Here is a 5,687-nt window from a genome sequence, read left to right as displayed (position 1 = left end):
GCTAAAAGTTCAAAAGGTTAAATGGTTGGTTTTGCAGATGCAGGATATCTTTCAGATCCACACAAAGCCCGATCGCAAACAGGATACGTTTTTACGATCGGAGGCACTGCTATATCTTGGCGTTCCCAGAAACAAACGCTCGTGGTTACTTCTTCAAATCATGCTGAGATCATTGCACTCCATGAAGCAAGTAGAGAATGTGTATGGCTGAGATCAATGAACCGACACATCTGTTCAAGCAGCGGGATTGACAAAAATACAGAGCCAACTATTCTATATGAAGATAACGCGGCATGTGTTGCTCAAACGAAGGAAGGATATATCAAAAGCGATAGAACCAAACATATACCTCCGAAGTTCTTCTCATACACTCAAGAGCTCGAGAAGAATAAAGAGATCGAAGTAAAATATGTTCGATCATGCGACAATGCAGCCGATCTCTTCACAAAATCACTACCTACCTTGGTATTCAGAAAACACATCCATAACATTGGAATGCGTCATCATAAGGATCTATGACTGCTTATTCGAGGGGGAGCTTACGTGGTTGTACTCTTTTTACCTTACTATGGTTTTTCCCATTGGGTTTTTCGAGAAAAGTTTTTAACGAGGCAACAAAGACGTTGAGCGAGAACGGATAGTGACACCGGCCCCCAAGGGGGAGTGTTACGAAAGTCAAAAAAAAGGAGGAGCTGTAATGTTTGAAAATATAAAAAAATGTGGGGCCCGTTGCACTATTTGCACAGTAAATTTCTTTATATATATACGAACGTTTTTCGTTCATTGTGATGCATCTCTCAACCTTCTCTTCTTTCTATAATAAACTCTTTCTATCAATATTAAAAATTCTACGGGTATAAATTTTGCTCTTATTCAAATTCCCGCGATACAATAAAATTCCAGTTCTTTTTATAACATATACGAAGTATATATAAATACATCATGGATAATGATGAATTACGCAGGTTCGTAGAATCGTCTCCCTATGTTAATGTATTTCATGACAAGGTGTCGAGGTTATTTTAATTCCTTTAAAATACACTAATAACAATGTCTATTAAAAAAAAAACAATGTGTATATATTTCAAATATGAGGTTAAGTGTTACACCCCTTCCCTTGTGTAAAATCGTTCTGAATGGTAACATATGGGACAACTGCGAAATAATTGCGATGTTTTCAATTTTATATATTTGTTTTTCAATGTAGGATGTTTCAACAAAATTTGATGTTCCAATATATAAAATGTTTTCAATTTTCTAGGTAACTTTTACTTTATTAAAAATTGTGTAACCAATCATATTTAATAATCTATTTTGTAATTAGTTGAATACAATTATTTTATAGTTTTAATAATACTTTGTAGGCAAAAAAATAATTTTCTTAATATGTGTGTTTTTCCTAAACATCTTATATTTAGAAACAGAGCGAGTAAAAACTAGACGATAACCCGCACACATGCACAAAGTGAGTTTTAAAAATAATGTTTGTTTATTAAATAGTTTTAACATTTTGCAACACTATAATCTTTAACGATTGCAAACTGACGAATACAAATGTTGGTATTTAAATGTTTCATCGTTGTAGAAAAGTTAACGTATTATATCTCATTTTAATTATTTTAAGACTTCATATGCATAAAAGGAAATTAAGTTTTGTGGTTGACAAAAATCACCCCAAATAGACAACATCGATTGTATAATGACGAAAAAAGTTTAGGTTTTCTGCTCTCGATTTGTTTACTATTGACTCTCCATAAGTGATTTCATTTTCTACCTCTATAAAATTGTGCTTCCGTTCTCGTCTATGTTTCATTGATATGAATTTAGTTATTTTTTAACTTCTTTTATGAATTCGGTGAATTACATAAGTGTCAATTTAAAAGGTGGACATCTGTAAAAATTAATTTCGATTTAGATACATATCTAGAATCAAAATTTAAAAGAGTATCACCGGCAAACTCTATTAACATGTTGGTTAGTGTTCAAATCTAATATATCAAGCTGCTATAGAATATAAGTGCATACTCAAAATATAAATGTATGTCAAGTATATATTCATCAGTTCAGTCTAAAAATAACAACAAAATAAATAACTTATTTTATTAGTCTACACTTTTGAAGTTTAGTTACTTAAGAGTATACATATAAAATATATATATATATATATAATACTTTACCGTTCTAGTATATGTAAACTATGTATAAACTAAGAATTGTTTGATTTATTAAATGATAAACCATAAAACTTATAATAAATAGTTCAGATCTTTCATTCTTACAATTATAATAGCTAGATACAGTATTAGAAAGAAACAAATATTAGACGAATGATCAAATCTCTCATTCTTCGAACATACTAAAAAAAAGTGATTGAAATCTTTTCATGATATTTCATTAAAAAAAATTAGGAACAAAAATCAAAACTAAATTATTTAATTCGAAATAATATATATATATTGTGACGGACTAGAAATATTTACAGATGTCCACCTTTTAAAGTTATACAGTGGATCAAAAACTAGAAATATTTTAATAATATGTTCTTTCATAAAGTTATATAGTGGATCAAAAAATTATATTGTGACGGACTAAAAACAAACTAAATAAATTTGTTTTCTATTTCAGAAAACAAACTAAATTCAATATTCAATATTTAAAACTTAAAACTTTTATTACAAAATTTAAGTTTATACACAATTTAGTTACTTTTATTTCTGAAAGAGAAAATAAAATTAGAATTTTCTGAGATTTGCTTTGTAAATTTTATAGATTTTTTTTTATTTTGAAATCTATAAATATTTTTAATTAAAATGAAAAATTCTGGATATAAAAATGTGCCAAGTTTTATAAGATTGTATATTAAAATGAGATAAATAATTAGTTGGAGTATTAAAAAAAAGTTTGTGTATTAAAAAGTTTAATAAAATTTAGTTGGAGTATTTTTATGGAATTTTCTCGTTTACTGTAATAATAATATGTAAATGAGATAAGTGCAGTCTTTTTTTTTTGAAAGGTGCAATCTTATATAAATTTAACTATATATTAACATAACAATCAATATGACAATTTTCTAATTTTGGACGGTTCTGTAAAAAAAAAATTTCTTAGCGAAAATTTGCTTTATCAAAATAATAAAACAATCAATATGACCATTTTTATATTATTGTAGTATATTTTGTATGATTTATCAGTTAATACTACGAAACTGACTGGATGAGAATGATCCGAGTTTAGAATACTTTTCGACTAATTAAATATATGAACTACAATAATTTGAACGTTTTTTTGAGGATCCGAGGTGTAGTACCGTGTATCACGAAGGAAGGTCCAAAGGAAAGTGTGTCATGGGATGATAACACGGAACACTAAAGATTTGTTGTTTCTTTCGAAAAATTCCATGACCAGTTCATGCATCATCATGCATATAAATCCTACTTAGTTTTCTTTTATTTGTCGACCGTTAAAAAGGACACTCTTAAGCAGTACCGGTCCTGGTTTATAACGGGGTGGAAGCAAAAAAACAATTTTGGGCCGGTATGTATATGTTTAATAAAAAACTAATACCATGATTCTCGCAAGAGATCCTTAAGTTTTTTTTTTTTTTGTGTTTTCTAAAAAAATAAAAATAAATAAATAAACCAATCATGGACTGCCACGTGTCGGTGGAGTCCGCAAACAGTACCAAAACCCTCCAATTACCGATCTTTATTTGGTGATTTTGGGGAGTGGTTTTTAAATTTTTGTAGGATCCACGCATCAGTGGGATCCACATTTTGTCAAAAAACTTCCCTAAGAATTTTGGGATGTTCATGCTCTTACCGTCTAAGGCTTCAATTGGTGATCACGTCTTATGAACAAAATAATGGTAAAATTTTTATTTTTCAATTTTTATACTAATTATGTTGATTTTTTGTCAAATTAGAGACACATGTTCCTCTCATTTCCTCAAAGATGAAAAAAGTGAAGAAGAAAAAAATCTTCCTCCAATTTGGATGTGGAATGAATTGAACATAAATACCTATATTTCTGTTTATTCATTTCTTCAACTGATTTTTTGTACATTATTTTATTCATTTTTCTATTCAGCTAACGGTCACCAGCTGAAGCATAAGACTAATATGGTGTTTTTCAATAATGTATTTTAATAAAATTTAAATCTAAACATAATTCATTGTTATCCGAATGTTGATTATAAACTATATTTTAAAATCTAGTGTTATTCAATGAATGATTTAAATTCAGTTTTTAAAATCTAGTGTTATTCAACTTTTAAATATTTTAAAATTATTTTTTGTTGATTTCAAATTATTTTTTATAGAATCTCATGAATAAATGATTAAACTCAAAATCCAATGCATACTGCATCGATTTTAAAATCCATCAACTTAAACTATCTAAAATTTTAAAATTTGATAGATTACAAAACATTAATATTGATTTTAAATAACTAATTGAATAACACCCCATAATATAAAACTGCACTTAAGAGGATTTAAGCCATCATCTTAAAGTGACGAGGGAAGAGTTGTTTCCAACAGACTTAAAGTGATACTTCCTCCGTTTCTTAATAATTCATGTTCTAGAAAAAAAATTTATTTTAAAAAAATCCATATTGTACATTTTCAATGCATGTAATAATGATAAATTGCAAACTTCAAAAACATTAATCGTGTTTACTGAATTTTGATTGATTAAAAATCATAGATAAATACTAAACACAGAAAATAATACATTTATTAGTAAAATTTTGCGTGTTTATTTAATATGTGTGAAAACTCTAGAATATGAATCTTTTAGGAACAGAGAGTATTTGGCAAAACAAAAATGCCAAGAATATTGATAAATATTTAACGGCCCGAAGCATATACTCCCTCTGCTATCTACAAGGACCCGGACTGCTCTTAATCAGCTTAATGTTTAATCACGTTAACTATATCAACAAAATTCTTTAAAAAAAAGTCAGATATGCTATTTTGAATAAAAATATCAAATCGTGGAATGAATGGGGGAGATGGAGTTAATTGTAAATTTAATGACAATGAATGGATGCAGTGGAGTTACGTAACTGTGCGAGTTCTCAGAAGAAGATGAGAAGAGTTGCTAGCTAATCGACGCAGAAGAAGACGGACACCACCAAAGAAGGAGCTCCATTGTCGGACTTTCCTGTGAAAGAGAAAAAGAGGTACGATAACTTACTGGTCTCAGACAAAATCTATGTTAGCAGCCCATGAAACAAATCTATACTAATAAAAGGAACCTTCTCAGGTTCCATAGAGCGTCCACATCAGCGAAAAAAATTATCCTGAAAGATGACACGTGACATTATTATTTAAAAAATAGAAAATAAATAATAAGTAAATTTGTAATATAAGAAAAATAAATAATATGTAAGTAAATAAACAGAAACATTGTATTAAACTAATAAGTAAATATACAATATAAGAAAAATAAATTATAAGTAAATATACAATTAAGAAATAAAAAAACTAAATTAAACATATATATGAAAAATGTGTAGTAGAATAAATAATAACTAAATACACAATATAAGAAATACAAATATTATATTAAATATTTATCGTAATATTAGAATAAATAAATATAAAATATAAGAAAAAATAAATAATAAGTAAATATAGTATATAAGAAATAAAAATATTACATTAGATATATATCGTAATATTATC

This window comes from Brassica oleracea, chromosome C9 (assembly GCF_000695525.1).
Source record: "Brassica oleracea var. oleracea cultivar TO1000 chromosome C9, BOL, whole genome shotgun sequence".
Lineage (NCBI taxonomy): Eukaryota > Viridiplantae > Streptophyta > Magnoliopsida > Brassicales > Brassicaceae > Brassica > Brassica oleracea.
The sequence above is the reverse complement of the archived record's forward strand: the minus strand, read 5'-3'. Positions refer to the sequence as shown.